Genomic DNA, 12,300 nt, shown 5'->3' with positions numbered 1-12,300 from the left:
CGAACAAATTTCTACTCCATGAAGAACGGGAAAGGGCTACCAGTGGTAGCGACCCTCTTTTAGGCATCACTCAATACCGTATACTCCATTTCACATCTTTCCGCCCATACGAATACTCCCCGAGTTGATATACTATTCATGTTCTTTATGTTGTATCGACAACTTTCAGGAACTAAACCAAAAGGATGACTCCTCCTTTGTGAAAATGCCACGAAAAAATCTAACAAGCGCGAAGTAATGTTGGGCAACTTACCGACCAAAATCTTGGGCCGACCCGAATTGAAAGAGTCCCAAGTTAACTCCACTAGATGGGCCTCCAAGATTGAATAGATGGGCCGGTTCTCCAGCTGATCTTCTAGGCTCTACCTTAATTGGAACATGAATGAAAATATGAAGTTGGATTCTTTTTACATCTCGTGAACAAACATGTTTACCACTCTTTTTAGCTTTTGATGTTCCCCGCATAACTAGTTCTTCGGTAGTTTTTCTAATGGCCAAAGAAATTCATCCATTGTGTTATAGTTAATCAGTGTGCTGGTTCAGATGATTGCACTCTCTAATAAAGTATTTATCGAAATGCATTGAACGTCCTTTACTACATTTTGCGGTCTTAACTAGTATATCTGGATAACTTCCACACTTATTAATAACATTGCTATATTTTCCAGCATTGAATGGACCCGTGCGTTCATGAGCCCATGCCAAAGTTTCGTCCAACGGTATAGAACCTCCTTAGGGAATATAAGGTTGACCATAGCGACCGAACTTATTTTCTTCGGACTTTTATGATAACCGCACTAACACTTTTCATAATCTTAACAGAAAACCACAAACGTGGTGTGAATTCATATTCGCTTAGAGATTGATCACCAATAATAAATTCATCCGCAAATTCTTCTCTCATTAAAAAATAATGGGATAGTTTCTTTGCCGTTGAATTCAACATTTTGTTGAAAACCAGCAAGCAGAAAAAAAGAATAGATAATTTCCATTTCACAACACTTCCGAAGCACTGCCAAACTTTATTTGAGGAAACAATCATGAAAATGGCACCCAACGACTGCTGAAAACCCTCTCTAAATAATTGTTAGGAAGATATATTGGCGAAGAAGAAGAAGAAGAAGATGCGGTGATAAGATCATCGTAATGTTATCGGTTTATGTACTAGCTAAAAGCGGAAAAATTACGAAAAAAATTCTAAACTTATTATAATTGTGTCAATTCAATCTTAAACTTTTTTTTACCAATGCAGTCCTAAATATTTGTGTCAATTCAGTCTATCATATAAACTTTGACCGGTTGGCGCCGACGTGGATGCCAGCCAACACTTGTGTCGCGCTATTGGCATTGACATGTCAATTTTTAATAATATTTTATTATTTTTATATCTAATTTATTTTTTCCTTTTTCTTTTTTTTTTTCCTCCTTCCTTTTCCAGTTGATCGCCAATCCAGCAACCGACCAAAGGAGAGAGCTGCCAAGGCCGGCCTCGCCGACATTGGGTGAGGCTCGACCTTGCCCAACGACAGCAAAGCTCCGCCTTGCTTTGCCATGGCTAGATCGAGCTCACCTGGCAACAGCGAGGGCGAGGTCTCAACCCTTGCCGGCACTCTCTTCTTCTTCTTCCTTGGTTGGAGGAAGAAGAAGGAAAAAAAGAAAAAAGAATCGAAAAGTGTTTAAAATATTAAAATTATCATGTCAATGCCGGCCGATCAAAGTTGATCGGATGAATTGAATTGACACAAATGAAAAAAGTTTAGCATTGAATTGATACAAAAAGAAGTATAGGTCTAAATTGTCACAGTTGCAATATATTGAGGATTTTTTTTATAATCAGAATATTAGTAAATACACTTATTTTGTGCTATAGAATTTCATTTTTTTTCCTTAAAAAAATATCTCTGCCATATTTATAGGGCCGTGCTGTTTTTACTTCTCATTTGGCTTAAATACTGCCTATGATTTTTTTTTTTTACCATATTGTCCATTATGTCGCGTACCTTTTAGCATTATTCTCCTCTTTTTATTTGGTGAGCTGTGTTGTCCCTCTTTAATTTTGTTTTTGGTCTCCTTTACTTTCCTCTCTGGGCCAACTTTCCTTCTTTTTCTTATCTTTCCACGCCCTAAAGAGTCCTGCGCCCCCTTTATCTATTCCCTTCACTCTCTATTCTCGTTCTCTCCCATTTTTTCTCATAAAACATTCAAATGCAATGCTAAGTTAATGCCTCCTGTGAGTCCCCAATTATGACCAAAATGTCAAATGTTGTTGGCGTTATTGTTTGCTCTTCACCATTCGCAACTTTATCATCTGCTACACTAAGCAATTCGAAAATATAGAGAGAGAGAGAGAGAGACACTCCCTCTGCACAACCCCACAGGGTCTTCCCAACTCCCTCACCTCTTTCGCATCTAAGAAGTAACAACACGTGCTCATCAACATGACGTCGAAACTCCTCCCGATTCCCCTTGCTGACTCCTTCGATCCCCACACTTGCTCCCTCACCTCCACTTGTTCCCCTGCGCCGTTCACTTCCACATTCCTCCTTAGCTCCGAGAGGATCGGCGTGATGTCAGTGACGACAACACGGCTGGCCCTGAGCCTAGGCGGCGCAAGCACTGGGTGTTGGAAAAATATTGAAAGAAATGGAGTAACAAAGTAGTTGGACTTTGATGCGTGTAATCACTCTCTTTTAAGATCACTTTGCCCCACGAAGTTGCTATAGGTTTCTCGCAAATTCCTTTCAGGATACAATAAAGTCACAGTGAGAATATTAGATAGTAATTCTAGTAAATCTCTTGAAACTCTCTGCGAAACAATGGAAAGATGGATGTTTCTCTTTTGAAGGAAAACGAAAAAAAATGAAAAAGTGACTACCGAAAATCAACATAATTGTATATTATATAATGCTAATAGAACACTTCTTGGTGTCCGAACAGCCCATATACGAACGCACCTATTCATGTCAGAAAATTGCAATGCGAACATGACCGTTTGTGTATGATAACCGTCATTCGGACACAACTATTCATGTTTGATAACTGCTATACAAACACAACTGTTCGTATCCGAACAGTCACAATAAAAAAAAATAATGAAAATAATTATAAAATAATTAATTTTCAAAGTAAAAAAATATTATTGATTAAGGTTTATTTCTGTCCGGGTGCGCAAAGTGCTAAGTGCATCTAATAATCACGTCAAAAATCGTGCAATCATACGTGCACCCGCACGCAAGTATAGTGAGATCTAGGCCACTTACCCATTTCTTTATTTTGAAAGGCTATAATAGCCTTCTAACTAATTAAAAGACTTGCACTTTTCTTTTCATCCTACGTGGGATTGGAAAAGGCAACTTTTTGGTTTGTTTTACAAACAAACTTAAACAATCCCCCATTTTGTTTGTAAAATAAATATGTTTTATTTTTTTAAAATAAGATGCTGCCAAAATTCCATGAGATCAGTACACATACATGAAAGTCTCTTTCGAGTTAAAATTTCATTTAGTGCAAGTATCTCAAAGTTCTATCAAAGCCACAAGTAGCCGCTGATTTTAAACTTGTTACTTTTAGTAAGAGTACTAGACATGCCACACATAGACTAACCTCTCGTTTCAATAACAAGTTTATAATATACTTAGCACTGTTGAGAGCCAATTTCAAGGTCATAGCAATGGTCTAGTTGCTTTGCAAAAAAAAAAAACTTCTATATGAGATCTTATTTTGTGAAGATTTAACGGTCTAAAGTATCGACAGAGGAATTAATTTGATACGGGAAAGACTATGTTGCAAGAAGGTTTTGCTGGTTCTTGACGATGTTGACCAATTAGATCAACTGAATGCATTAGCTGGAGAAGGTGCTTGGTTTGGTAAAGGAAGTACAATCATTGTCACATCAAGAAATAAACATTTGCTAACTTCTCATGCTATAGATAGTGTGTATGAAGTTAGAACATTAAAAGACGATGAAGCACTAGACCTTTTTGGTCGGCATGCCTTTTCAAAGAGTAAGAAAGTTGAAATAAGAAGGGATCTCATAGATAGAGCAATGCATTATGCTGACGATCTTACATTAGCCCTCGAAGTGTTGGGCTCATTCTTACGTGGAAGGAAGGAATCTGCATGGGAAAGTACATTGCATAAACTCTCCAAAAGTCCTGACCAAACTATCAATCGAGTTCTCAAGACAAGCTTCGATGGATTGGAGGACAACGAGAGGGAGATTTTCCTCCATATTGCTTGTTTCTTTAAGGGGAAACATATGTATGACATCAATGATGTTCTTGACGATTGTGATTTCGACACAACCATAGGAATAGATATTCTTATCGAGAGGTCCTTGATAAAAGATGAGCATGGGTACCTGCAAATGCAAGATTTGGTTCAGTTGATGGGTAAGGATATCGTTAATCAAGAATGTCCCGATGATCCTGGGAAGCGCAATAGATTGTGACTTTTCGAAGACATTCAGGACATTCTATGTGAAAATACAGTAAAAGTTGTTCGTGTCAATTATGCTGCATCTCGGTTTTTTACATTACTCTAATTCGGACAGTATAATGTAAATTTCAACAGGGAATTTTTTTTTCTGACGACTGAATTTGCTCTGTTATGGGTAGGGAACGAATGCAGTAAAGGCCACAGTATTGGACTTACCCGGACCAGAAGAGATAACGATTAGCCCCAATGCTTTCACAAACCTGGAATCAATGAGAATGCTCATTTTGCATAAAGTGCACATCTCTTCACAAGGTCCTCTTCGTCTCCCTAACGAGCTACGATTGCTTGAATGGCCCAATGCCCCGGATCTAGAATTTGGCTCCGGTCCAAAGAAACTCGTGAGACTTGACGTCCAGGGAAGTCACATGAAACAATTAGGGGGCAACTTTCATGTAAGCCCTTCGCATGATTCGTTTTCCTATTCTATAGCTGTATAAATATCTGCGGAGCTTAATGACTGCACTGCACTGTTTTGTTTTTGCAGAATTTTAGAAAGTTGAAGTCCATCGATATCCATAATTGCGATTCCCTGACTGGTGTTCCTGACCTTTCATCGGCTCCAAACCTGGAGAGCTTGGTTGTTTATGCGTGCCCAAAGTTGGTGGTGGTTCACCAGTCCGTCGGATATCTTGACAAGTTAAGATCTTTGCGGCTACCATTTTGCTCGTCTCTTAGTATATTTCCCAGCACACTCTAAGACAAAATCTCTTCAAGTGCTTATCCTGTCCGGTTGCTCTAAACTTGAGAAGTTCCCTGATATTCAGGGAAAGATGGAACATTTAGAAACGCTGGCTGAAGGAAACGGGTATTAAAGAACTCCCCGCCTCAATTGAAAATCTCATCTCTGCAAAGGATATAGATTTACGAAATTGCAGAAACCTCACAAGCCTTCCTTCGAGCATTTATAAGTTGAAAAATCTCGAGCGTCTGAGGCTTGATGGCTGCTCGAATTTTGCCATGTTTCCAAAAAACTTGGAGAATTTAACTGATCCAGATGGCAATATGGGCTTCTCGAATCTAGTCGAGCTAAGTCTTAGTGGCTGCAATCTCAAGGAACTAGAGTTCCTCGAGAGTTCAAATAACAAGTTTACTCATCTGCCAACAAGCATCAGCAAGTATGATTATGGGAAAGAGTTGTTTGTTCATAAAGGCAAGCAATTACAAGAGATTCCTCAGCTGGGCAATGTGATCGATAAGGAATCACTCGAGGTCAAACACTCTCTCTCTCTCTCTCTCTCTCTCTCTCTCTCTCTCTCATTCATTTTGAATCATTGATGTGTATTATCTGTATAGGAGGAAGTCCCGAAGAGAAGCGAATTCAGCATTATCCTAAATGGAAGAGAGATGCCTGAATGGATTATCCCCTGTAAAGAGATAGCTTTCGCGGTTCCCCGGGCCTTGTATGACAAGTACCTAGGACCAGCACTCTGCTTTGTTCTTGGCCAGGAGGAAAGAGAAGTGGCCCCTGGTGGTGTAGATTGGGTCAACGAGACTGTTGATTCTCGCGTGGAAGCGTGCTCGGACGAAAGGAATATCCATTGGAATCTGATAATGTGTGGCTTATATATTTCCCACGCTGGGAACCGACTAAAGAGCGAGGTTATCTGCACTTCTCCTCGAAGCTTTTCGAGGTTCGCCTCGGATTATGGGGATTAAGCGTGAAGAAGTGTGGATTCCGTCTAATATTGGAGCAACAGGAGGATGATCTGAGGGTCAAGCTCCGGGAAAGATATTTGAGTTTCGAGAAAGGAGACTCAGTGGGAGACAATTCAACAGAGACCATTATTTAGACTGCAAGATTCAATTAGAAATGACATTGCCAATCGCTTTCTAAAACTGGACGACCTGATCATGTTATGAGAGAAGATGAGATGTCGAGTGCTCGTCACTACATTATTGGATACAATCATTAATGGCTGGGGGATCATGTCCACCAATGGTGTCTCCTTTCCATCACGTGACTTATCGGGTCATGATACGTGTTCACATCTCGTACAATTTACCGATGCACGATCAAAGACAGGAAGGAGCAACACTGCCCGAAACGATATACCGACTCAATTTAGGCATGGAAACATTAAGGGAAAACGCCAAAAGTGGAGTGGTCTTGATGTCGAGTCTTGGATCAGTGACAGCCACATCAATGACTTGAGGCATCCTCAATTACTTCAGGATGGGGCCAGGGCTTGGTTTAAACCATGACTTCTTAGCAACCTTGTGTCATTCTATTGATATCGACGGCGGGTCCAAAATAACCAAGGGAAAAGTGGAGGAGGGAAAAGGACTTTGCGTATCTTTTCACTTTGGTTGTGGCAATTAGCTCCCATGCTTATAAGCTTTTGGTATATAATCCTTTTAAACTTTTTTTTTTATTTTGGCATTGCCAATAATTTGGCTTAGGCTGGGAATCTCAATGATCCCCACAGAAGGACAGCGAGCTATTGTCGATTGTGAGATATAAAAAGCAATCACTTTAAAAAAGACGGGAAAAAGACATATATGGTATAATCATAAGCCAAATTGACGATTTTATCTTCTTTTTTTTGTTTTGTTTTTTTTTTTTTGGTGATGCAAGCGCGAGAGGGATATTAGGTTTAAGGGTTTTTCTAGTGGGAGGGGGAGTAACATTCCATCATATTTGTAAATTTTCCCTAAAACAATCTAGTTTCAGTTTCTTAAAACAAAAAATTTCACTGGAGAGCAAAAGGGTGACCTCGGGATGTATCGAGTGACAAAATAAATACATCGATTTCCAATTTAGCAAGTAAATAATCTCAATAGTTCCAAGCTTGAAGGCAAAGACTAGATAATCAGGTATCTCTTAATCGAATTACCGGCATGGTAAGCCACTCCAAAGATACAACAGTATCTTGATCACTAACAAACCGAAGAATTTCCTAAAGGGAAAGAGAGGCAAAACCACAATCCTATTTGATATTTTCAAAAAACATGGATTGTAAACACTAACTAGAGTATCATATTAAATTGAGAATAATATAATGAAATTCATAATCTAGATAAAACTACAGAGACAAATCAACACTCTACTTATGCATCAAGAAAGTATCTTAAATTACTAAATTATAGAAGAAAAAAAAAACATAATCCACTCAAATGCTAGAGTTTCAAAAGATTCTGGCAAATTGTATCTTTCAAACCTCGACATTGTGCCGATTGGTGTTTCATCTAAGGTCAGAGAATGCCATGACAAATGGAACAGTAAAAAAAATAAAATAAAAATAAAAATTTAAAATAAAAATAATCTCAAATAAATATAATTAAAAGAAGTGGACAGAGAAAAATCAAATCGGCTTTTCGCACTGAGCAATGAAAAATATTTTCCAATTTAATTTTAGGTTTTAGCCAAATACCAAAAAATATTGTTATTTTCTTGGAATATAACTTCTTAGAAAATATTTTCTGGAAACTATTTATTTTTTACGAAATTGATGAAGCCTAAATAAATAAATAAGAAGAGAGAAAAATAATCTATCGTGGTGTGTTTACTCTAAAACGTACCGAGACAAATCCTAAGACATTGCCGATCACTTTCTAAATCCGACATCCTAAGCTTATTAAAAGGTTACCATAGTCTCCACACGGATGACAATATTACATTACGAGGGAATAATGAACACCAATAATTTTTTTTTTTTGTTAATATCATGAAAAATCTCAAATTGATATATATGGGACAAATTTACCCTAAACACTAATGACCCTTTTGGAAGAGTACCAACCCATTAAGAGCGTATACTTCATTTCACATCTTATTATAATGGGAGAAACACCGCCTATTGGAGACCATCAATACGCCCAAAAGCGACATGTCGATTATATTTAGACATTGAATCATCCCGCCTTATGAGCCTTTCCTAATTCTTGTGGCTTATTTTGTATTAATAACGTTCAAGAGCAAAATCAAAAGGATGACTCAACCTTCGCAAAAAAATGCGACCCAAAATCCAACAAGCATGAAGCAAGGTTGGGCAGCTTCTCGAGCAAAATCTTGGGCTGACCCGAATTGAGACAATCTCGGGTCCACTCCACTAAATGGGCCTCCAAGACTGAATTTATGGGCCGATCCTCTTGCTGAATCTCCGGCAAGTCCCAAAAAGGGCCCATCTTCACTCCCCATACCTAAAATAAATCGACATTAGGTTAACGACCTTACGAAATTGAGAAATCAAACTATCACCAACCGCAAAATGCAACCCCCGACTCCTCTCGATCAATAATAATGCGATAGTCACTTATGATTTTAATCGACGCTAGCAGATCACTTGACAAATCGAGAGCCGTCGCATTGAACATTTGGATGAAACACCGTAAACCGCATAAACGAAAACTTCTTTCTCATAAAATTTTCGAAGCATCGATCGCTATATTTTATTTGAGGAAACATACAAGGAAATGACACCCTACTGCTGACAAAGCTATCTAAAATTAATTGTTTGGAAATTTCTTGGCCAAAAAAAAATCCTTTATAAATTAGTAGAATAAACGCACCGAAAGTCCTAAAATTTGTCACGAAGGTACAATTAAGTCCTAAAAATTTCAAAAAGTGCAATTCAAGCACTCAAACTTGTTATAAAAATGCGATCGAGTCTTAAAACTTTCGAAAACTACAATCAAATCTTAAAACTTGTCACGAAAGTATGATCCGATCGTAAAACTTCTATAGCGACAAGTTTTAGTATTTATAGCGGACTTATTCCTAAATTAATCGATCTCTATCTACTCGTTAGAGGAAAATGCCAAAAGTAGAGGGGTCTAGATCTTGAATCTTGAATAAGTGACAGCCACGTGGACGACTTCAAGCATCCTCAATTATGTCGGGGGTGGACCAGGCCTTGCTCTAGACCACGAATTTCTTGACAATGTTTGTCATTCTATAAATATCGTCACGGGGTCCAAAAGATCAAGTGGGTGACAAACGAAGAAGAAGAAATGAGTTGCATATGTTTTCACTTTTTTTTTTTTTTTTTTTGCAATTAGCTCCCATTATACTTTTTAGTTTTTAATAAATAATTCTCCCAATTTGTTTTTTTTTTCCCATTGGTGAAAATCTGCTTAATTTGTAGCATGTAGGGTGGAGTCATCAATATGTATGCAGGCCGAACTAACAGCCTTTTTCCTTTCCTTTCCTTTTTTTCTATTTAGAAAGTTTATCTAGCTCTTTTTATGATCAAAGGGTCCGCGCATAAAGAGAGAGATTAGGTTTTAGGGTTTTTACCGAGAGAGCAATTCGAAAAAGAAAAAGCCGATGCAACTTAAAGTTTAGTATTAAAACTCAGAGCGCGAGTCTTGAATTTTTGAAAACATGAAAATTGATATAAACACAAAAGGTGAGGATGATATTTGTGGATTTTCCCTAAACAATCTAATTTCGGTTTCTTTATAATAATTAAAAGAGTTCGCCGGAGAGTATGGGTGACGTCATGATGTATCGAATGGCAGATAAATAAATTGATTATCCAATTTAGCAAGTAAATAACCTTACTTGTTTTTTTTTTTTGTTGCCAAAAAGGTGGAGAACAGATAATCAAGTCTCTTTTAGCCAAATCATCGCCTTGGTAAGCCACTTCAAGGATACAACGCCATCTTGATATCTAACAAATCTAGGAAGCCGCTAAAGGCAAAGAACCAAAGAAAGAAAAGCTAACCGGAGGTCCGAAACAATTCCCAAAATAAGTTTTTTTAAAAAAAAAAAACTTTATTCAATAATTCAACGATATTTACAGCTACCAAACTAGAATCGTATTTGATACATTATAAAATAGTGATTGTACATCTTAAGTAGCATATCATATCAAATGACGAAAATACAAGAAAATTCATGTTCTAGATGATATTAAAATAAGGAAATAAGTATATTGAAAGTCCTGAAACTTGTCATAAAATTACAATCAAGTCCTAAAATCTTTCAAGTTAGTGCCATCAAGTCCTAAAATTTATTGCCATTTTCTATTTGTCAAGTTAGACGGAGTTAAATGAAGGACTTAATTGCACAAAGTTGACAAGTTTTAGAGCTTAATTGTACTTTTTGAAAATTTCAGAATTCAATTACCCTTTCACGACAAGTTTTAGGATTTGGTCGGACTTTTTGAGAGCCTTAGGACTCAATTGCACTTTCGTAATACGTTTTAGAACTTTTAGTACATTTATCCTTAAAATATAGACTTTCTTGAAATTAAATCGTCGTGACGATTTTTCTAGAACTAATAGTTTCGAATCTCAAATTTTTGTTCCAAAATGAATATTAGGAACTTTTTTTTAGCTAATTGTGTTTCCATTTTTACATATTCTTTTATTTTTGTTTATGTGCCAAGTAATTTGATGGTCAAATTTCACGTGTAATGACCTTTCTCTTCTCCTCCTTATCCGATCAGTGTTCCCTCCGTGGCCGTCGAATTCAGTTTATTGTCAGAAAACACGGCACTCGATTTCCAATTGTCAAGTTGTCTCCGGAAAATACGAGGAAAATGATAAAACCGTCCGACTACTTCAATTGAGCCGACAACGGAGTCCGACCGTGTGTATTTACAAGTTTAACCTTGGTTATCCCGTTAAAGGGTGGATGTCTCACTCGAATTTTCCGTACTCCTTATAACTTGTGCACGTTCAGGTTTTATAATTTTCGAATTAAAAAAAGGTTTTATAATTTAAAGTTAATGTACAGAAAAAAATATATATATTAACACGTGGCATTCTTTGTTCCTATTCGGTAAGGTTAAAAGAAATGTTCTACAAAATAATTCTATTCATGTACATTCTCAAACCTTGTGTCCGTTATTCTACCACTATACTAAATATGACTACAAAATAGAATTTTCTTCCAAGCCTAATCAAACGAAAGCTGCAGTGCAAATCCACCACAAATGTCCAACCTTGTTCACTAACTCCTAGGAATGTGAAGAATGTACAGCATCCCATTTACTTTAACTAAGGTTTTAGTAAAATGAGTTTAAGAAGGTAAAATTACCTAAGTACCTATTACATCGATACTTGGCTTGATTTTGCATAATATTTCAAGAAAAATAACATAGAAAAAATGAAGGTACTTCAACAAAGGATTATCTATGTAATAGGCACAAGTTTCCGACAATTCGTCAAGTAAAAATGAGCTTAAGAAGGTAAAATTACTTAAGTACCTATTAGATATCGCTGCAGAAACTCTTGGGGCGATACTTGGATTAATTCTACTTAATATTCAAGGTTAATAGTGGGTTTCGACCCTTTTAGTTCAAGCACCACCGGATCCTAAGTTCCTTTGTCACACGGACTTGCAAACTCTAGCTTCGGATCGATCTTCACTCCAAGTTTCAACCCAAGACAATTGTGCTCGGGTGAGGCAAAAACCCGCAACATCGAAGTGGCACGCGGATTATTGATCTGTTTCTGTAGTTTCCAATAGAAAATAAACCCATTTGGTTACCTTAATGCTCACGATGATTTTGGCTCTACTACTAGCTTCCGCGGCTGATGTACGAAGAAGACGAAAGTTCAAATAAAAAAATAAAAAATCAAGAAACGAACGTGGGCTGGGGCACAATATAAGGGCAAAAGTGTAATTGCACGGCTCAGCAATTCGGCCTCCTCGTTGGCCCACCCTCCCGGAAACAAATCACCGCCGTGGATCATACCCGGCCCGCTTGTCGGCACACCGTAGTCACGCCACGTGCGAGTCGCATTACGTACTTTGGCACCACCACCCGACGGCCCATCTCTGTCTCCGGGGCCCCACTGCATATCCCCATCTCATGGTCCCCACCATACGCTTATCTTGATTCCCTCCTATCC

This window comes from Rhodamnia argentea, chromosome 3 (assembly GCF_020921035.1).
Source record: "Rhodamnia argentea isolate NSW1041297 chromosome 3, ASM2092103v1, whole genome shotgun sequence".
NCBI classification, from domain to species: Eukaryota; Viridiplantae; Streptophyta; class Magnoliopsida; order Myrtales; family Myrtaceae; genus Rhodamnia; species Rhodamnia argentea.
Note: the sequence above shows the minus strand (reverse complement) of the source record.